Genomic DNA, 23,408 nt, shown 5'->3' on the forward strand with positions numbered 1-23,408 from the left:
TTGAACGTGCCACTTGGGCACAAAACTCCACACGTGTCACTGAAAGGCATATAATTCAAAATCGTGGTTCAAGCCTTTGGGAGTAAGGCAGTCCAACCTGAATATCCACTCAGACTCAATTTTTGACATCTGTTTCAGAAAATTGCCCCCCCTTGGATTTTGACGGACCTTTTGGATCCCACAAAATTGCACCCCTTTGACACTCATATTGTGTTTCTCTTTAAAGTGACGGGACAGGGGGTGACCTAAAAACCCTTTCTGAATATTTCTCAGATGCTCCTTTATTCGTACCACTAATTTCCTCTTAGTCCTACCAACATACAATTTCCCACATGGACATTGAATTAGGTAGATTATTCCTGATGAAAAACATGTTATTTTGTCCTGGATCTTAAATATTTCAGTGTTATCTGAATTCCTGAATGTGGCCTGGCACCTCCTATTTGAACCTGTACTAATACAGCAAAAACACCCCCCACATGGTGTAAAACCCATGTTAGGATCAGGTTGCTGGCTGCGCACCAAATCCTGCTTGTGGCCAGCCAGTTTTGCTGTAGGGGCCAGAAGATTGTTCAAAGTCTGGGCTCTCCTATATACAAACCTGGGGTATGATGGTAAATACTCCCCTATGATCCTATCCCTCTGGAGAATTGCCCAGTGTTTACGTATGATACCCTGAAATTGCTTATATCCTGCATGAAACTGTGTAATAATTGGCAGTTGTTTAATCTGTTCAGGGATAGTTTCCGTTCTTTGGGAATCGGATCTAGATCTATGTACCAGGGTGCTCCTGGGTATAGCCCTTGCTTCGTTTACTGCCCGTTCAACCAATGGCAGAGCATAACCCTTCTCCAGGAACTGTTGTGTGAGGTATTCAGATTCCTGCTCGAAATCACTAAGGTTGGTGCAGTTGCGCCGAATCCTGGTGAATTGCCCCTTCGGGATATTCGTGAGCCACACCGGCAAGTGGCAGCTGGTGGTATGAATATAACTATTCGAGTCAACTTCCTTGCGATGACATTTTGTACGTAGATGGCCCCCTTCTATAAAGATGTGAAGATCCAGGAAGTTAATAGTGCTGTCACTTATGGTGGGTGTGAACTCCAGGCCAAAATTATTGGTGTTTAAACCAAGGATAAATGAGTCTAGATCAGACCTGGTGCCCTCCCAAATAAGCATGACGTCGTCAATGAAACGACGCCACAATACCACTCCCGTACGTAATTGGCCATTTTCATAGATGGCCGACTCCTCCCACTTGGCTACGTATATGTTTGCAAAAGATGGGGCAAAACGCGTCCCCATTGCCGTGCCCCATTGTTGTAGGAAAAAACGGCCCTCATACATGAAATAATTGTGCTTGGTGATAAACATTATACATTCCTGTATATATTCAATTTGATTGCTGGAGTATACCCCTAATTTTTTCAAAAAATCTCCGGATGCCTGGCATCCCATGTCCTGATTGATGACAGTATATAAGGATTTAATATCCAACGTTGCCAGAATATACTTGGGATTCCACTCAATAGTTTCTAAAATCTCTAAGGTATGGCCCGTGTCCTTTAGGTATGCTGGAATTAAGGGCATACAATTCTGTAGATGTATGTCCACGTACTGAGATAAATTTGCCGTAAGGCTGCCAATACCTGAAATAATGGGCCTTCCTGGAGGATCTATCAGGTTCTTGTGCACCTTAGGTATATGATAGAAAAAGGCCACATTTGGACTCGGGTTAATTATAAACAGATACTCCTTCTTATCAAGAATACCTGATGATTTTCCCTTTAGGAAAAACCTTCAATTTCTTCACATATTGTGGAGTTGGATCACCCATTAGTTTTTTATAGGTGGTCAAATCCCCAAGGAGCCGTTCTGCTTCCTCCTGATATTTGGTTTTGTCTAAAATAATTTTTTGAAAAAATTAGGGGTATACTCCAGCAATCAAATTGAATATATACAGGAATGTATAATGTTTATCACCAAGCACAATTATTTCATGTATGAGGGCCGTTTTTTCCTACAACAATGGGGCACGGCAATGGGGACGCGTTTTGCCCCATCTTTTGCAAACATATACGTAGCCAAGTGGGAGGAGTCGGCCATCTATGAAAATGGCCAATTACGTACGGGAGTGGTATTGTGGCGTCGTTTCATTGACGACGTCATACTTATTTGGGAGGGCACCAGGTCTGATCTAGACTCATTTATCCTTGGTTTAAACACCAATAATTTTGGCCTGGAGTTCACACCCACCATAAGTGACAGCACTATTAACTTCCTGGATCTTCACATCTTTATAGAAGGGGGCCATCTATGTACAAAATGTCATCGCAAGGAAGTTGACTCGAATAGTTATATTCATACCACCAGCTGCCACTTGCCGGTGTGGCTCACGAATATCCCGAAGGGGCAATTCACCAGGATTCGGCGCAACTGCACCAACCTTAGTGATTTCGAGCAGGAATCTGAATACCTCACACAACAGTTCCTGGAGAAGGGTTATGCTCTGCCATTGGTTGAACGGGCAGTAAACGAAGCAAGGGCTATACCCAGGAGCACCCTGGTACATAGATCTAGATCCGATTCCCAAAGAACGGAAACTATCCCTGAACAGATTAAACAACTGCCAATTATTACACAGTTTCATGCAGGATATAAGCAATTTCAGGGTATCATACGTAAACACTGGGCAATTCTCCAGAGGGATAGGATCATAGGGGAGTATTTACCATCATACCCCAGGTTTGTATATAGGAGAGCCCAGACTTTGAACAATCTTCTGGCCCCTACAGCAAAACTGGCTGGCCACAAGCAGGATTTGGTGCGCAGCCAGCAACCTGATCCTAACATGGGTTTTACACCATGTGGGGGGTGTTTTTGCTGTATTAGTACAGGTTCAAATAGGAGGTGCCAGGCCACATTCAGGAATTCAGATAACACTGAAATATTTAAGATCCAGGACAAAATAACATGTTTTTCATCAGGAATAATCTACCTAATTCAATGTCCATGTGGGAAATTGTATGTTGGTAGGACTAAGAGGAAATTAGTGGTACGAATAAAGGAGCATCTGAGAAATATTCAGAAAGGGTTTTTAGGTCACCCCCTGTCCCGTCACTTTAAAGAGAAACACAATATGAGTGTCAAAGGGGTGCAATTTTGTGGGATCCAAAAGGTCCGTCAAAATCCAAGGGGGGGCAATTTTCTGAAACAGATGTCAAAAATTGAGTCTGAGTGGATATTCAGGTTGGACTGCCTTACTCCCAAAGGCTTGAACCACGATTTTGAATTATATGCCTTTCAGTGACACGTGTGGAGTTTTGTGCCCAAGTGGCACGTTCAAGTCTGTTATGGTCATTTTTAAATAATGTCTGGAGGCAGTGGAAATATATTTATATAAATAATTTTAGAGATATTTTTTAGCATATTTTAAGTACTGGTCCATATTTGAATACATGATTTTAAATAATAAAGATAGTTCTCATATATTTTGTATTTTTCTTATATTTGCATATTTTTATATTTTTATGCATATTTGCTCAGTATGACAAATATTTATTTAATAAACATATATTTATATTTTTAATGTGGTATACACCATTCTGAATATGGTCCAGAGCTAGTTTTTGTTTGGAGGTCCTAATAAATAGTTGACAGGAAGCGTATATTTTTTACAACCTTGATATGATAGGGTAACATTAATGTGGTGCGACAAATAGGCTGTTATTTTAGACCTATATTAAGTAAGGCAGGTGGGGTGGGACCTCAAGCCCTGAGGGGCAGGCACAGGTGCGCAGTGGAGGTATAAAATAGAGGAGTTCCCAGATAGGGCATCAACCCTGATGAAGAAGGGCGATTACCCTTCGAAACGCGTTGGTTAGTCTTTTTGTCCTAGCAGGGCTCCGTAGGCTCGTGACGTCACACGCTGCTTGTCAGCGGCGGCCATTTTTTTCTTCAGTGTAACCAGGGACGCCTCCGGCCGGGACGTCTTCCTGGCTCTACACTGAGCAGCTACAGCTATTAGACCTGCACGGCTCCAGGCGGCACCAACCCTCGTCTGCCCACCTGTCCACCAACAAACGCAGGTCATCTCATCCTCGCACCTGCCGGGTCTATTGGGGGAATAAGACACATCACCTCCAGGAATCACAACGAGCAGACCAGCGGGATCACAACACAATATATCTGTTCCCTGCAGACCATACCTCTATTCGGTAAGAACTTATGCACGGCCGTTACCGAGTTCATTTTAGTATATAAGTAACGCATAAGGTACGGGCACTATATGTGTCCATGGTATCATATTGCAAGCAACATACAATTGAATGCATGGTCTCAACAATACGCAGGGTGAAGGCTCGCATATTAGCTTATATTTGGATTGGTCACAACGTATAGCCTATCACCTATTGCCATATATTCATGTGGTTTTGTTTTTTTGCTAGCCAGGTTCTGTCTGTATCACCCAAGCGCGGTATCAGTTGTTATATGTATTTGTTTTTCATAGAAGTGGCACATTCTTTGGTGTTACCAGCAGCTGGGTGATCCCATTGGTTATCCCCACTCAGGGAGTGGGCAATAGTGGCGAGCGCCAGTGTCGTTTGTATATTTATTGGTATTCATTCTTTGTGCCTGTTCACTTGGCAGCCCCACGATGGCAATCAATGCTCTACGCGATAACAGGGAATATCGTTTCACTGCACTTCAGGAGCATTTTTCCTCCAGGTCTCCTACATTACCTGAAACAGTGATAACAACGGGACTTCTTAAGGAGTTGGAGAAACTATTATTTATAGAGATGAGGGATATGTGGGAGGTAGCATCTCTTGAAAAATATTTACAAGCACGAATAATTCCAAAAGGCCTACTCATCCACAAAACACTCGCGGGTGATTTTGGTGATTCCAGGATTAAGGCAGAGTGGGAGGACATGTTTAGAAATTTCTCATTCTCAGCATTGCAGTTTATCCTAGATAAACGCTTGGCTAATCTCAAGCGGACGAGCCACCAAGTAGTGGAAATATTCGAAAAACTACAAACATGTACCATCACGGATAGGATACAGGAACTAGCAGATAGTATCCTGCATAGATTAAAAAGTAAAGAGAAAGAGATTATTGAGAAAAAAATTAAAAAATTTAGGAGGGACAATTTACCTGAGCAGACATATAGTGTTCACCCTATACGGAATAATAGAGGTAATGAATCCAGTATTGATCAACAGCTGGATTCCAGCCAGCTGGTGATCCTGGATGAATATTTTTCAGAATCTCGACATAATGGAATAGATAGTCCAATTAATGTATCACTATATGCCGATTCTAATTCTACGCAGTATACACCGGTTCGTGGAAGAGACCAGAATTTAGAACCGAGTCCCTCAGGCTGGAGCGATAATCCGCCCAGGTATCCTCCTGACCCCATTGATCAAGATAGAACCCTGGAGTTCTCCTTATATCCCAACACACCTGTGACCACGGAGCTTAGTTCCCCATTAGACCGTGACATCGAGACAGTTGTCCCGGTATCTAATCGGTTTTCCCCGTTGTCCTCATATAGAGAAGAGGACCATATCATTACTTCTACAATAGGGGAAGCGTGCTCCAGTACTGCCCAGTTAGGGGCAAGGAATGATACGGAGGTAGGTCACGGGTCAAATAGAGCAACCACCCTTCTCAATAAGACCAAAATTTCAAAACCCAGGGCACAGACATTAAGAACTACAGCCAGTAATGGACCTATATCTGGCGTAAAAGGGAAAGGGAGGGAAAAGGGCCCTGCCCCCGTACATAAAAGATTGAAGGGATCAGGAGTATATACACCACTCAATAAGGATTTTTTCCGGGTAAGACCTCAAAAACCAAAAGAGGTAAGAGGGGAGGGAAACTCGCCAAAAAGAAAATAGGGACTGCATCCAATAATTCTCAAAAAATATATAATCTAAGTTCATACCAGTTATCAAGCAGTGATGTTTCACTTCTACAAAAGGGCCTTAAATTTGCCCCCACCACTTCCACTAAACCCTTTAATTTGTATATTGGGATGAAAAAGTTTTTGCGCAACTTGGCTTTGAAGAAATATTTTTTGAAAAAGGAGCAAGCGGCCCTGAGGAGTAGTGTGCAGGAGTCATCCCGTTTTATCCATACTACATTATCCAACCCGTCCACCTTTAACCCCATACAGGAGTATTCCAATGCATTCCACACATTTGATACACTGGTAACTGCAGACATTAGGAAATTACAGAAGGGTAAAAGGATATATAGATCCCATAATCTGAATTTCCAAGAAAGAAGTTCCCTAAGGAGTCTGCAAACTAACAACGATATCATTGTCCGCCCGGCAGACAAGGGTGGGGGAATTGTTATTTTAGACAAAACCAAATATCAGGAGGAAGCAGAACGGCTCCTTGGGGATTTGACCACCTATAAAAAACTAATGGGTGATCCAACTCCACAATATGTGAAGAAATTGAAGGTTTTGGGCCTAAAGGGAAAATCATCAGGTATTCTTGATAAGAAGGAGTATCTGTTTATAATTAACCCGAGTCCAAATGTGGCCTTTTTCTATCATATACCTAAGGTGCACAAGAACCTGATAGATCCTCCAGGAAGGCCCATTATTTCAGGTATTGGCAGCCTTACGGCAAATTTATCTCAGTACGTGGACATACATCTACAGAAATGTATGCCCTTAATTCCAGCATACCTAAAGGACACGGGCCATACCTTAGAGATTTTAGAAACTATTGAGTGGAATTCCAAGTATATTCTGGCAACGTTGGATATTAAATCCTTATATACTGTCATCAATCAGGACATGGGATGCCAGGCATCCGGAGATTTTTTGAAAAAATTAGGGGTATACTCCAGCAATCAAATTGAATATATACAGGAATGTATAATGTTTATCACCAAGCACAATTATTTCATGTATGAGGGCCGTTTTTTCCTACAACAATGGGGCACGGCAATGGGGACGCGTTTTGCCCCATCTTTTGCAAACATATACGTAGCCAAGTGGGAGGAGTCGGCCATCTATGAAAATGGCCAATTACGTACGGGAGTGGTATTGTGGCGTCGTTTCATTGACGACGTCATACTTATTTGGGAGGGCACCAGGTCTGATCTAGACTCATTTATCCTTGGTTTAAACACCAATAATTTTGGCCTGGAGTTCACACCCACCATAAGTGACAGCACTATTAACTTCCTGGATCTTCACATCTTTATAGAAGGGGGCCATCTACGTACAAAATGTCATCGCAAGGAAGTTGACTCGAATAGTTATATTCATACCACCAGCTGCCACTTGCCGGTGTGGCTCACGAATATCCCGAAGGGGCAATTCACCAGGATTCGGCGCAACTGCACCAACCTTAGTGATTTCGAGCAGGAATCTGAATACCTCACACAACAGTTCCTGGAGAAGGGTTATGCTCTGCCATTGGTTGAACGGGCAGTAAACGAAGCAAGGGCTATACCCAGGAGCACCCTGGTACATAGATCTAGATCCGATTCCCAAAGAACGGAAACTATCCCTGAACAGATTAAACAACTGCCAATTATTACACAGTTTCATGCAGGATATAAGCAATTTCAGGGTATCATACGTAAACACTGGGCAATTCTCCAGAGGGATAGGATCATAGGGGAGTATTTACCATCATACCCCAGGTTTGTATATAGGAGAGCCCAGACTTTGAACAATCTTCTGGCCCCTACAGCAAAACTGGCTGGCCACAAGCAGGATTTGGTGCGCAGCCAGCAACCTGATCCTAACATGGGTTTTACACCATGTGGGGGGTGTTTTTGCTGTATTAGTACAGGTTCAAATAGGAGGTGCCAGGCCACATTCAGGAATTCAGATAACACTGAAATATTTAAGATCCAGGACAAAATAACATGTTTTTCATCAGGAATAATCTACCTAATTCAATGTCCATGTGGGAAATTGTATGTTGGTAGGACTAAGAGGAAATTAGTGGTACGAATAAAGGAGCATCTGAGAAATATTCAGAAAGGGTTTTTAGGTCACCCCCTGTCCCGTCACTTTAAAGAGAAACACAATATGAGTGTCAAAGGGGTGCAATTTTGTGGGATCCAAAAGGTCCGTCAAAATCCAAGGGGGGGCAATTTTCTGAAACAGATGTCAAAAATTGAGTCTGAGTGGATATTCAGGTTGGACTGCCTTACTCCCAAAGGCTTGAACCACGATTTTGAATTATATGCCTTTCAGTGACACGTGTGGAGTTTTGTGCCCAAGTGGCACGTTCAAGTCTGTTATGGTCATTTTTAAATAATGTCTGGAGGCAGTGGAAATATATTTATATAAATAATTTTAGAGATATTTTTTAGCATATTTTAAGTACTGGTCCATATTTGAATACATGATTTTAAATAATAAAGATAGTTCTCATATATTTTGTATTTTTCTTATATTTGCATATTTTTATATTTTTATGCATATTTGCTCAGTATGACAAATATTTATTTAATAAACATATATTTATATTTTTAATGTGGTATACACCATTCTGAATATGGTCCAGAGCTAGTTTTTGTTTGGAGGTCCTAATAAATAGTTGACAGGAAGCGTATATTTTTTACAACCTTGATATGATAGGGTAACATTAATGTGGTGCGACAAATAGGCTGTTATTTTAGACCTATATTAAGTAAGGCAGGTGGGGTGGGACCTCAAGCCCTGAGGGGCAGGCACAGGTGCGCAGTGGAGGTATAAAATAGAGGAGTTCCCAGATAGGGCATCAACCCTGATGAAGAAGGGCGATTACCCTTCGAAACGCGTTGGTTAGTCTTTTTGTCCTAGCAGGGCTCCGTAGGCTCGTGACGTCACACGCTGCTTGTCAGCGGCGGCCATTTTTTTCTTCAGTGTAACCAGGGACGCCTCCGGCCGGGACGTCTTCCTGGCTCTACACTGAGCAGCTACAGCTATTAGACCTGCACGGCTCCAGGCGGCACCAACCCTCGTCTGCCCACCTGTCCACCAACAAACGCAGGTCATCTCATCCTCGCACCTGCCGGGTCTATTGGGGGAATGTTGTGAATTTGGATTCTGGGCTCCCCCGGTGGCTACTGGTGGAATTGAACTTGTGACATCATCTTCCCTGTTCACCTGTTCTGATTAGATCTGGGTGTCGCTATATAACCTGGCTTCTTTGTTAGATGCTTGCCGGTCAACAATGTTATCAGAAGCCTCTCTGTGCTTGTTCCTGCTCCCAGACATCTACTAGATAAGTTGGACATTCGTCCATGTTTTGTTTTTGTATTTTGGTTCCAGTTCACAGCTGCAGTTTCGTTACTGTGTCTGGAAAGCTCTTGTTGATCAGGAATTGCCACTCTGGTATTATGAGTTAATGCCAGAGTCCTAAAGTAATTTCTGGATGTGTTTTGTTAGGGTTTTCTACTGACCTTGAAAGTATGCTTTCTGTCTTCTGCTATCTAGAAAGCGGACCTCAAATTTGCTAAAACTATTTTCCTGCTGCGTTTGTTGTTTCATCTCATATCACCGCCAATATATGTGGGGGGCTTCTGTCTCCTTTCTGGGCATTTCTCTAGAGGTGAGTCAGGTCTTATATTTCCCTCTGCTAGCATTATTTAGTTCTCCGGCCGGCGCTGGGCATATAGGGATAAAAAGTAGGACATGCTACCTGGCTACTTCTAGATGATGCGGTAGGTTTAGTTCATGGTCAGTACAGTTACATCTTCCAAGAGCTTGTTCCTATTGAGGCTTATGCTAGTTCTCTGGCCATGGAGATCATGACAGTTTGACCGGCCCACTAAAGGGTTAAAATCCTTGGCTGAGAAAGGAGAGAAATAAGAAGTCTGCTGAAATTTTTTTTTTTTTTTTTTTTTTTTTTTTTCTCTAGTAGTTAGTGTGCTCTTGATTGGATCACTTGCCAGTCTGTCTATGCTGCAGTCTTTCTTTTTTTTCTCTCTCCTTCTAATCTTTGAATGGCTCTATGTTCACCTGTCTATAATGGATCTACAGAGTGTAACTGCAGGTTTGAATAATCTCGCCACGAAAGTACAAAGTTTGCAAGATTTTGTTGTTCATGCTCCGGTATCAGAGCCGAGAATTCCTTTGCCGGAATTCTTCTCAGGGAATAGATCTAGCTTTCAGAATTTTAGAAATAATTGTAAGTTATTTTTGTCCCTGAAATCTCGTTCTGCTGGAGACCCTGCACAGCAGGTTGGGATTGTGATTTCCTTGCTCCGCGGCGACCCTCAAGATTGGGCTTTTGCATTGGCACCAGGGGATCCTGCGTTGCGCAATGTGGATGCGTTTTTTCTGGCCTTGGGCTTGCTGTATGAGGAACCTCATTTGGAACTTCAGGCAGAAAAAACTTTGATGTCCCTATCGCAGGGGCAAGATGAAGCTGAAATTTACTGCCAAAAATTCCGTAAATGGTCTGTGCTTACTCAGTGGAATGAGTGTGCCTTGGCGGCTACTTTCAGAGAGGGTCTTTCTGATGCCATTAAGGATGTTATGGTGGGGTTCCCTGTGCCTGCAAGTCTGAATGAGTCCATGACAATGGCCATTCAGATCGATAGGCGTCTGCGGGAGCGCAAACCAGTGCACCATCTGGCGGTGTCCACTGAGAAGACGCCAGAAAACATGCAGTGTGATAGAATTCTGTCCAGAAGCGAGCGGCAGAATTTTCGACGGAAAAATGGGTTGTGTTTCTATTGTGGGGATTCTACTCATGTTATATCAGCATGCTTTAAGCGTACTAAAAAGCTTGATAAATCCGTTCCCATTGGCACTTTACAGTCTAAATTTATTTTGTCTGTGACCCTGATTTGCTCTTTGTCATCTATTACTACGGACGCCTATATCGACTCTGGCGCCGCTTTGAGTCTTATGGATTGGTCCTTTGCCAATCGTTGTGGGTATGATTTAGAGCCTTTGGAGACTCTTATTCCTCTGAAGGGGATTGACTCCACCCCATTGGCTAATAATAAACCACAATACTGGACACAAGTGACTATGTGTATTAATCCGGATCACCAGGAGACTATTCGTTTTCTGGTGCTGTATAATCTATATGATGATTTGGTGCTGGGATTGCCATGGCTGCAGTCTCACAACCCAGTCCTTGACTGGAGAGCTATGTCTGTGTTGAGCTGGGGATGTAAGGGGACTCATGGGGACGTACCTTTGGTGTCCATTTCATCATCTATTCCCTCTGAAATCCCTGAGTTCCTGTCTGATTATCGTGACGTCTTTGAAGAACCCAAGCTGGGTTCACTACCTCCGCACCGTGAGTGCGATTGTGCTATAGATTTAATTCCGGGTAGTAAATACCCAAAGGGTCGTTTATTTAATCTGTCTGTGCCTGAACATACTGCTATGCGAGAATATATAAAGGAGTCCTTGGAAAAGGGACATATTCGTCCATCGTCATCTCCCTTAGGAGCCGGTTTTTTCTTTGTGTCAAAAAAAGACGGCTCTTTGAGACCATGTATTGATTATCGGCTTTTGAATAAAATCACGGTGAAATATCAATACCCATTGCCGTTGCTGACTGATTTGTTTGCTCGCATAAAGGGGGCCAAGTGGTTCTCTAAGATTGATCTCCGTGGGGCGTATAATTTGGTGCGGATCAGGCAGGGGGATGAGTGGAAAACCGCATTTAATACGCCCGAGGGCCACTTTGAGTATTTGGTGATGCCTTTTGGTCTTTCTAATGCCCCTTCAGTCTTCCAGTCCTTTATGCATGATATTTTCCGCGATTTTTTGGATAAATTTATGATAGTGTATCTGGATGATATTCTGATTTTTTCGGATGATTGGGACTCTCATGTCCGGCAAGTTAAGAGGGTTTTTCAGGTTTTGCGGTCTAATTCTCTGTGTGTCAAGGGTTCTAAGTGCGTTTTTGGGGTTCAGAGAATTTCCTTTTTGGGATATATTTTTTCTCCCTCTTCCATTGAGATGGATCCTGTCAAGGTTCAAGCTATTTGTGATTGGACGCAGCCCTCTTCTCTTAAAAGTCTTCAGAAATTTTTGGGCTTTGCCAACTTTTATCGTCGATTTATTTCTGGTTTTTCGGATATCGTTAAGCCATTGACCGATTTGACTAGACAGGGTGCTGTTGTTGCTAATTGGTCCCCTGATGCTGTGGAGGCCTTTCAGGAGCTTAAGCGCCGTTTTTCTTCTGCCCCTGTGTTGCGTCAGCCTGATGTGACTCTTCCTTTTCAGGTTGAGGTCGACGCTTCTGAGATCGGGGCTGGGGCAGTGTTGTCGCAGAAAAGTTCTGACTGCGCCGTGATGAGGCCTTGTGCCTTCTTTTCCCGTAAATTTTCGCCCGCTGAGCGGAATTATGATGTTGGGAATCGGGAGCTTTTGGCCATGAAGTGGGCGTTTGAGGAGTGGCGCCATTGGCTCGAGGGGGCCAGACATCAGGTGGTGGTATTGACTGACCACAAAAATTTGATCTATCTTGAGACCGCCAGGCGCCTGAATCCTAGACAGGCGCGCTGGTCATTATTTTTCTCTCGGTTTAATTTTGTGGTATCGTACCTACCGGGTTCTAAGAATGTTAAGGCGGATGCCCTTTCTAGGAGTTTTGAGCCTGATTCACCCGGCAACTCTGACCCCACAGGTATTCTTAAGGAGGGAGTTATCTTGTCAGCCGTTTCTCCAGACCTGCGGCGGGCCTTGCAGGAGTTTCAGGCGGATAGACCGGATCGTTGTCCGCCTGATAGGTTGTTTGTTCCTGATGATTGGACCAGTAGAGTCATCTCTGAGGTACATTCTTCGGCATTGGCAGGTCATCCTGGAATTTTTGGTACCAGGGATTTGGTGGCAAGATCCTTCTGGTGGCCTTCCCTGTCACGAGATGTGCGAGGCTTTGTGCAGTCTTGTGACGTTTGTGCTCGGGCCAAGCCTTGTTGTTCTCGGGCTAGTGGATTATTGTTGCCCTTGCCTATTCCTAAGAGGCCTTGGACACACATCTCGATGGATTTTATTTCAGATCTGCCTGTTTCTCAGAAGATGTCTGTCATCTGGGTGGTGTGTGACCGTTTTTCTAAGATGGTCCATTTGGTTCCCCTGCCCAAATTGCCTTCTTCTTCCGAGTTGGTGCCCCTGTTTTTTCAAAATGTTGTTCGTTTGCATGGTATTCCTGAGAATATCGTTTCTGACAGAGGAACCCAATTTGTGTCTAGATTTTGGCGGGCATTCTGTGCTAGGATGGGCATAGATTTGTCTTTTTCGTCTGCTTTTCACCCTCAGACTAATGGCCAGACCGAGCGGACTAATCAGACCCTGGAGACATATCTGAGGTGTTTTGTGTCTGCTGACCAGGATGATTGGGTTGCTTTTTTGCCATTGGCGGAGTTCGCCCTCAATAATCGGGCCAGCTCTGCCACTTTGGTGTCCCCGTTTTTCTGTAATTCGGGGTTCCACCCTCGATTTTCCTCCGGTCAGATGGAATCCTCGGATTGTCCTGGAGTGGATGCGGTGGTGGAGAGATTGCATCATATCTGGGGGCAGGTGATGGACAATTTAAAGTTGTCCCAGGAGAAGACTCAGCTTTTTGCCAACCGTCACCGTCGTGTTGGTCCTCGGCTTTGTGTTGGAGATTTGGTGTGGTTGTCTTCTCGTTTTGTCCCTATGAGGGTCTCATCTCCTAAGTTTAAGCCTCGGTTCATCGGTCCGTATAAAATATTGGAGATTCTTAACCCTGTTTCCTTCCGTTTGGACCTCCCTGCATCCTTTTCTATTCATAACGTTTTTCATCGGTCGTTATTGCGCAGGTATGAGGCACCGGTTGTGCCTTCCGTTGAGCCTCCTGCTCCGGTGTTGGTTGAGGGTGAGTTGGAGTACGTTGTGGAAAAAATCCTAGACTCCCGTGTTTCCAGACGGAGACTCCAGTATCTGGTCAAGTGGAAGGGATACGGCCAGGAGGATAATTCTTGGGTCACTGCATCTGATGTTCATGCCTCTGATCTGGTTCGTGCCTTTCATAGGGCCCATCCTGATCGCCCTGGTGGTTCTGGTGAGGGTTCGGTGCCCCCTCCTTGAGGGGGGGGTACTGTTGTGAATTTGGATTCTGGGCTCCCCCGGTGGCTACTGGTGGAATTGAACTTGTGACATCATCTTCCCTGTTCACCTGTTCTGATTAGATCTGGGTGTCGCTATATAACCTGGCTTCTTTGTTAGATGCTTGCCGGTCAACAATGTTATCAGAAGCCTCTCTGTGCTTGTTCCTGCTCCCAGACATCTACTAGATAAGTTGGACATTCGTCCATGTTTTGTTTTTGTATTTTGGTTCCAGTTCACAGCTGCAGTTTCGTTACTGTGTCTGGAAAGCTCTTGTTGATCAGGAATTGCCACTCTGGTATTATGAGTTAATGCCAGAGTCCTAAAGTAATTTCTGGATGTGTTTTGTTAGGGTTTTCTACTGACCTTGAAAGTATGCTTTCTGTCTTCTGCTATCTAGAAAGCGGACCTCAAATTTGCTAAAACTATTTTCCTGCTGCGTTTGTTGTTTCATCTCATATCACCGCCAATATATGTGGGGGGCTTCTGTCTCCTTTCTGGGCATTTCTCTAGAGGTGAGTCAGGTCTTATATTTCCCTCTGCTAGCATTATTTAGTTCTCCGGCCGGCGCTGGGCATATAGGGATAAAAAGTAGGACATGCTACCTGGCTACTTCTAGATGATGCGGTAGGTTTAGTTCATGGTCAGTACAGTTACATCTTCCAAGAGCTTGTTCCTATTGAGGCTTATGCTAGTTCTCTGGCCATGGAGATCATGACAGGGGAATAAGACACATCACCTCCAGGAATCACAACGAGCAGACCAGCGGGATCACAACACAATATATCTGTTCCCTGCAGACCATACCTCTATTCGGTAAGAACTTATGCACGGCCGTTACCGAGTTCATTTTAGTATATAAGTAACGCATAAGGTACGGGCACTATATGTGTCCATGGTATCATATTGCAAGCAACATACAATTGAATGCACGGTCTCAACAATACGCAGGGTGAAGGCTCGCATATTAGCTTATATTTGGATTGGTCACAACGTATAGCCTATCACCTATTGCCATATATTCATGTGGTTTTGGTTTTTTGCTAGCCAGGTTCTGTCTGTATCACCCAAGCGCGGTATCAGTTGTTATATGTATTTGTTTTTCATAGAAGTGGCACATTCTTTGGTGTTACCAGCAGCTGGGTGATCCCATTGGTTATCCCCACTCAGGGAGTGGGCAATAGTGGCGAGCGCCAGTGTCGTTTGTATATTGATTGTAGTTCTTGATCCTGGATGCCCCAAAGTCATGGAGGTTCTAATCTCTGGTGAGCCAGCAGAAGGGTGAAACTCTGTCATTTGCACCATTTTGTGTCCTTGCGGTGAATATAATATATGCTTTTAACTGTTGGTGACCCAATAAATTCTTAACATAGTGTGGTACCCTCACCCTGTGTTGTCTGAGTGGTGTTCTGCCCACAGAAAAGGAGTATGGACGTTCAGTGGGATGAGCATTGGTCCATGCGTACTTTCTAAATACAGTAAGACAGCACCGACTGACCCTTGTGTCTTCACGTAAATTTCTTCTGGAATCTTGACACATGCCTCTGTGTAATACTATTGTAGGAACTCTAAGATTCTGGTAGCATGGGACAATGAACAGACAGAGACGGGTTTCTTTAGTGCAAATAGTGTATTTGTAACACAGCAAAAACACACAAACAATATACTGATAACTCGCAATGAAACAAGTCCCTTAACCATATACAGCAAAACAGAAGAGTTCTTAGGCCAAAGTCCTTGGCAAGGTGAGTGAGACGGGTGACGTGCAGATCCAAACACAGCTGGTGCAGAAAGAGTCAAATCCGGGTATGAAGTAAACACAGGGAAGTCCAGAAACAAGTCCTCAGGTTAATCCCAGGTATGGGATGAACACGGGTAAGTCCTGAAACAAGTTCTCAAGTTTATCTCAGTTGTGGCATAAACACGGGTAAGTCCAGAAACAAGTTCACATAAAGAATTATACTGGTGTAATTTCCAGTAGCTCCCACCGGGGGGAGTAAATAAGGATTAAGTAGCAAACACAGTCTAAGTCCAGCAGAAAAGCTCCAAACACAGTTCCAAAACAGAGTTCTTACCCGGAGGAGAGAACCAAGGGTTAAGTTCCCAAGCCAACAGACTGAGAGCGTAACTTACATAGGCAGAGAATGTCCAGAGCCATGGGTAGAAGTACAGCAGACAAGCAGCTGAGCTGATGGAGAAACCAAGCAGAATACTCCAGCAGAGAGGCTGACACCTGACCCGGGTTTTAAACAAATGAACAGGAAGTAGGGCAGACAAAAACAGCAAACTCCATCTTAACAAAGGGCAAAATCATTCACAAGGTAACTTGGAAAACCCGGAATACTGACACTCTGCAGCTGAGTTTCAACAAGTAGAGGAAAATACGTGTCAGACTTGCACTGCTGAAAGATCCAGGATCTTGGCTTAATTCTTTAAAATCGTTTATTCTGAACAGATTAACCAGAGAATGTGTTTCGAGGTCACAGAGGACACCTTCTTCAGGACAAAAACCTTATGACATAAGGTCTGCAGCTGAGTTGACACTGGCTGACAAATGTCTTGGTGTGAGTACTAGTTCAATACAGATATTCACAGAAATGCTGTCAGCCTCACACTTGCAGCCCCGTTATGAAGTCAGAATAGTATTCATTGTCACGTATCTGCTGCGAAGGCAATCAAGATTTTAGGGTGTACAAAAAAGTGAAATAAAATCATGTGGTCCCAATGTATTTTTACCCTTCTAAAAATCTTTTGAAAAGCAACATCTAAATATGGGATCTAGGTTTGGACTCCACATTTTAAAAATGATATTGGGAAGTTTGAGTCAGTTCAAAGGTAGGCAACAAGATTATTGCAAGGGATGGAAGGATGCTTCTATAATGGGAGGTTAGAAAAGTTGGGCTTGTTTAGCTTGAATAAACGCCTTCTCAGGGGCGATCTCATTTACATGTATAACTTCATGTGTAGTCAATACAAACGACTGGCACATGGTGTATGCCTTCTAAAGACCTTACAGAGAACTTGGGAAATTCATAATGGAAAGGAGATTCCAGCATCTAAATAAGAATGGACTCTTTACAGTTAGAGCCATCAGATTGAGGAATATCCTACCTGAAGAGGTAGTAATGGCAAATACTATATCATAATTTAAAACAGGACTGGATGCTTTTCTCATAACCAGATGTATCACTGGGTAAGGATTATTGTACTTGATGGACCTGTGTTTTTTTCAACCTATGTAACTGTGTGAAATTTTTTTTAGCTAAATTACATGGGACAAAATTTGTGATATCTACAGTATCGTTATGTCCTGATTCGCTTTAAATTGGGAAACTGGAGAAAAAGATTTCACCAGAGTGAAAGGAAATCTATCAGCAGGTTCTGCTACATCATTTGAGACAATCATGATGTAGGAAAAGTGAACCTTATTCCAATGTGTATCACTTAGTTTATTGGGTGCAGCAATTGTGACACAATCAGAGTTATTAGATGTAGCATGTATCAGAGCTCAGAAAGCTAACCCCACCCATACCACAGCCTTCTGCGCACAGTGACGTACCACCAATAGCGGCATTCGACGTGGCCATTATGGGGCCCATCATCGCTTGTTCAACTGTACAGTTGAAAGCAATGATGAAAGACGAAGAGTCATCTCCATCATTCTTCCTCGGCGTCTGACATCTCAGTGCTGCAGGCGTGATGACATCACTACATGGTGCTTCAGAAGACTAGCTGCAGAGATAAGAGCAGAGGATGAATGAGTAGGAGAGGTGAGTAGTGTATCTATTTATTTATTTTTTAAATCAGTGAGCACATTGTGGTGACGCATTACACTGTATGGAGGACTATGGGGTGCATTATACTATATGAAGGACCATCGGGGGTGCATTAGACTTTATGGAGGAGTATGGGTGTGCATTTCTCCATATAGGGGACTATGGGGAATGCATAATACTGTATGGAGGACTATGGGTGCATTACATTGTATAGAAGACTATGAGGTACATTAAACTATATGGAGGACTATGATGTGCATTGTACTATATGCAGGACTGTGGGGTGCATTATACTATATGGAGGTCTATGGGGAGTACATTGCACTATATAGAGGACTATGGGGAGTGCATAATACTATATGAAGGACTAAAGGGAGTTCATTATACTGTATGGAGGGCTATGGGGTGCATTATAATATTTGGAGGACTATGGGGGTGCATTATACAAAATGGAGGATTATGGGGAGTGCATTATACTTTATGGAGGATTATGGTGGGTGCATTATACAAAATGAAGCATTATATTATAGAGAGGACTATAGTGAGTCCATAATACTATATGAAGGACTATGGGGAGTGCATTATACTGCATGGAAAAGTATGTGGTGCATCATATTATATGGAAGACTATTGGGAGTGCATTATACTTTATGGAAGACTCTTGGTAGAGAATTGTACTATATAGAGGACTATGAGGAAAGCATAACTCCATATGGAGTACTGTAGGGAGTGCATTATACTATATGAAGGACTATGGGGTGCATTATACTGTATGGAGTACAATGGGGTGCATAACACTATATGGAGGACTATGGGAAATATATTATACTATATAAAGAACTATTGGCATGCATTTGACTATATGGAGTACTATGGGAAGAACATTATACTATATAGAGACCAATGGGGTACATTATACTGTGTGGAGGACTTTGGGAAGTGCATTATACTATATGGAAGACTATGGGGGTGCATAATACTATAGGGAAGACTATGGCAAAACATTATACTATATAAAGGACTATGGTGCATTCATTTTACTATATAGAGGACTATGGGGTGCATTATATTATAGAGGACTATGGGGAGTACATTATACTATATGGAGGACTTGGGAAAGTGCATTACACTATTTGAAGGACTATGGGAAGTGCATTATACTAGATTGAGGACTAGGAGAGTTCATTATACTATATGGAGGACTATGGGGGAGTGCATTATACTATATGAACAACTATAGGATGAATTATAATATATGGAGGACTATGGCTAGTGCCTTATACTATTTGGAGGACTACGGGATGCATTATACTATATAGAGGACTATTGGGAATACATTATATTATATGGAGAACTATGGTGTGTGGTATACTGTATGGAGGACTATGGTGAGTGCATTATACTATATGGATGACTGTGGGATGTGCATTATACTATGTGGAGGACTATGGTAAGTGTATTATACTATATGAAGGACTGTGGAGGGTGCATTATATAATGTAGAAGACTCTGAGGAATGCATTATACTATATGGAGGACTTTGAGGAGTGCATTATACTATATGGAGGACTATGAAGAGTGAATTCCACTATATGGAGGACTTTGGGGAGCACTTTATAATATTTTGAGGACTATGGGGAGTGCGTTATACTATATGGAGGACTTTAGAGGGTACATTATACTATATGGAAGACTATAGGGGGAGCGTTACACTAAATGAAGGTCTATGGGGAGTGCATTATACTATATGGAGGAGTATGGGAAATGTATTATACTATATGGAGGACTATGGGCAGTGCATTATACAATATGGAGGATTATGGGAAGTGAATTATACTTTAAGAAAGAAAATAGGGAGTGCGTTATACTATATGGAGGGCTATGTTGGGGCCAGTATAATATTTGGATAGCTATGTGGGAGCATTTATACTTTATGGAGGGCTATGTGGGGGTCATTATTCTGTATGAAAGCAGTTATAGAGTGTGAAGGTTTGGGTGGGGTACATCATACTGTGTGGAAGGCTGTGTGAGGGTGATTATGGTGTTTGGAGGGCTAGAGGGGGCCATTATAGAGTGTGGAGAGGTGTGGGGCCATTGAACTGTATGTAAGCCCAGTATATTGCGTAGAGGGCTGTGTGGGGGTGTCAGTTGGGGATAATACTTTGCTGAAGACACCATTCTTTGCAAGGGGAGTTAAGGTGGGGCACAATAGGGTCATCATACTGTACATGTGGAGAGTGCTGGGGTGGAATTCATTGTGGCGTTATCATACTGTGCTTGTGGGACACTTTTGTTGGTATCTTACTTTATGGGTGCAATGAAAGGGGAGTCTAGGGCTTCAGTAGGAGGGAAATTACTTTGTAAAGGCTGCAGAGTTGCGAGATATGTTCTTCTGTGACCCCCATGAAGTATTTATTTATTTTACTCAATTAAATAGTGCAATTGATTCCACAGCGCTTTACCGACATTGTCGGCACTGTCCCCATTGGGGCTCCCAATTTAGATTCCCTATTAGTGATGAGCAAGTGTACTCGTTGCTCGGATTTTCCAGAGCACGCTTAGGTGGTCTCCGAGTATTTGTGACTGCTCAGAGATTTAGTTTTCATTGCGGCAGTTGAATGATTTACAGCTACTAGTCTGCTTGATTACATGAGGGGATTCCCTAGCAACCAGGCAACCCCTACATGTACTCAGCCTGGGTAGTAGCTGTAAGTCATTCAGCTGCCGCAATGAAAACTAAATCTCCGAGCAGTCATAAATACTCGGAGGTCACCCAAGCGTGCTCGGGAAAACCCGAGCAACGAGTACACTCGCTCATCACTATCCCCTATCAATATGTTTTTGGAGTGTGCGTTTTTTCCTGAGAACCCAGAGGAAACCCACGCAAACACAGGGAGAACATACAAACTCCTTGCAGATGTTGTCTTAGGTGGGATTTGAACACAGGACTCCAGCGCTGCAAGACTGCAGTGCTAACCATTTTTTTTTTGGGGTGGGGGGCAAAATAGAACTTCTGCTATGGGGCCCCATGTTTGCTATGTACTCCCTTGTCTGTGTACATTGTCGATTCACAGTGAACTGCTTATCAGAGGAAGAGGCGTGGTCGGACTAGGGCTCATGTACACTGTGGTTTGAGACGTGATTATCTTGTGATAGTAAAAACTTACTTTTTTCGAAATAACAGCACTCAGCCCAATAAATGACATATCACTGAAATCTGTGTCTCAGCTGCTACATTATGCTGCCGCAGTTTACATAGAAAAAACCTGCTGACAGATTCTCTTGAAAAATTTAAATTATAATAATATCATAAAGATTGAGTTTTGGCGTTCTAGCGCCACCAGACTGAGACATCTACAGTGCTATATGCTGAATAATGCTGTCCTATCAAAATCAGGAATAATAGGAGAAAATTGAAAAGAAATGCTTAAACATAGCACAAACAATTTCTTGATTTCTTTCTGGTACGATTTAAATAATATGTGGCTGCTTTGGATTTGGGACAAGTGGTGAGACAAGGCTGATGGTTTTGTTATACAGTCCTTATTTTAGGAGTGGTCCAGAGCACTTTTTTCCAAGATAATGATAGTGATCTTCCTACAGAATTTGGTTGGTGGGTTGGTTGATTCATCAAGGGAGAAGAAGAAAAATAGGGTGGTTTTGGCAGTAAAGTAACCGTTTAACAGTAAAATGGTCTTATTGCCTTACTTGGTTTAAGCCACAAATATGTATTCATTTCCTATTTATCTTACTCCTGTTTCTATATATTTTCAGTTTTAGCTGAATTAGGTTCAGGAAGAAATTGTATTTGCTCTATTTTGCCCATTTTTGCGACAAATGTTTAAAATAAGAAAAGTAAAATATATAACTTTGATATATGCTGTTTGCATTACATATTACTTGTCTATAGTTTCCTTTCAACATTAGAATAACTTGAAATTTTTTTTTCTTTCTTCCAGGCTTTAAATGGACTGTTATGTGGTTGTGCAAAGGATGTGAACTCAGACATGGGTTTGCTTGGAGAAAACCCTTGATTGAAGATAGACAGGCATGCATCTTTTGGATTAGGAGTTAGCCATTTTTTACAGTAATAGGGCATTTACTAAACTGGAATACAGACTCTTAGTCATCTGGCGACCCAAGGGATCCAATACCTCCCCATGTGGAGACTATCAATCACTAGGTCTTTACAGGAACTCTCTGTTCTTTGCACTCAGGGTTTCTCCAGGGTACACTTGTCACATCTGCTTGAGACCATCGGCTCAAAAAGGCTACCTCCGGCAGACTTGGCACAAGTCACTCCGTGTGACAGATTCCAGAGGAACCCAGATACCCTTTAGACCTATATACTGGGATCTGATTTTACATCAGCATCCAGTGGAAAGCTACCACTGCAGTGCTGTCATCTGGAAGTGCGAATAAGTGGTAGGAATTGTCGCCAAGCAGAGTCAAAGCCAAGAGCTAGTTGAATATCAAGCTGAGGTCAAAGAACGGAAATAATCAGGACAAAACACAGAAGAACAACACAGGGGCCTGAACCAGGATAGCTGAAAATTGACTGGCAGTGGGAGCTGGTTTTCAGGGGTTTATATAGAACCGCCTGTTACACCCGGTTGTGTTTCTGTACCTTTGCGAGGTCCCCGTCGGGACCCCTGCTCTGTGCCGGCTCCACGCTGTCTAGATGCAGCCTCTGCCTCTCCTTCCTCTCCTGCTTCCTGGTGCGCTGCTAGCAGGTTCTCAGGCAGAGTGTTTAGGTCACGCGCGCGCTCACTCCTGGTCTCTTAAAGAGACAGCGAAAATTTTTTAAAAGATGCTTCTGGCCAATGGCGTGTTGCTCATTGTTATTTCTAGCTCCTCCACCATAGGGAGGGTGCCGGAGCAACAAGTATCCACTGTTGCTTCTTCTGGTTCCTTTCAGCATATGCTTCTGTTTCTGAAGTTCTCTGCCAGTGCTTTGCTTATACTCTCTGTCTCCACAGATTATCAGTTACCCAGCTATCTTGGACGACGTTCGCTCAGTCTACACCAGATTTGTCTCATCCCGCCAATCTGTCATCCTCGTCTCCGGACGCCAGTACTGCTGGAACCAGCTTCTACCCATACACCCGGTATCACCTGGCAAGGCCGGCGTTTGGCACAGGCAGACCAGGCAGACTCCTGGGGCCCCCACCTAGAAAGGGGGCCCCCTACCTCTGCAGCCCCTGTATGAAGTGCCCAGAGGGTGTACAGCAGTGAAGCAGCAGTCCCAGAGCATCTCTCGCAAACCCCCCTTGAGACCCCCTCAGTGCAGTGATTTACTCACTGTGGTCCCAGAGCTCTGTGCTGATTGCTGTAGGATCAGGTTTCACAGTCACATACAGCAGCCATCAGCATGGGCTCTGACCACAGTCACTGCTTGTAATCTGACAGGGCAACCTGCTGTCACTACTGTCTGGATGACACAAGACAGGAATATTGTCTGCTGAATCAGGGCATTTATTATATAGAAATAAATGAATTCCCACGTGAAACAATAAGGGTAAACCATACACATATAGTACAGGTGTGCATAGGAATCAGCAT

At 43.3% G+C, this 23,408-nt stretch overlaps 1 long non-coding RNA gene across 1 annotated transcript in view; it reads left to right on the forward strand.

Moving 5' to 3' along the window:
• Positions 1 to 21,984, forward strand: part of LOC143783422 (uncharacterized) — a 49,303-nt gene extending 27,319 nt beyond the window's left edge. Inside the window, exon 4 of the long non-coding RNA XR_013217158.1 lies at positions 21,806 to 21,984. This is a non-coding gene — a long non-coding RNA (uncharacterized LOC143783422). The remainder of the gene's footprint in view (positions 1 to 21,805) is intronic.
• The last annotated feature ends 1,424 nt before the right edge of the window (positions 21,985 to 23,408 follow it).

This window comes from Ranitomeya variabilis, chromosome 6 (genome assembly GCF_051348905.1).
Source record: "Ranitomeya variabilis isolate aRanVar5 chromosome 6, aRanVar5.hap1, whole genome shotgun sequence".
Taxonomy (NCBI): Eukaryota; Metazoa; Chordata; class Amphibia; order Anura; family Dendrobatidae; genus Ranitomeya; species Ranitomeya variabilis.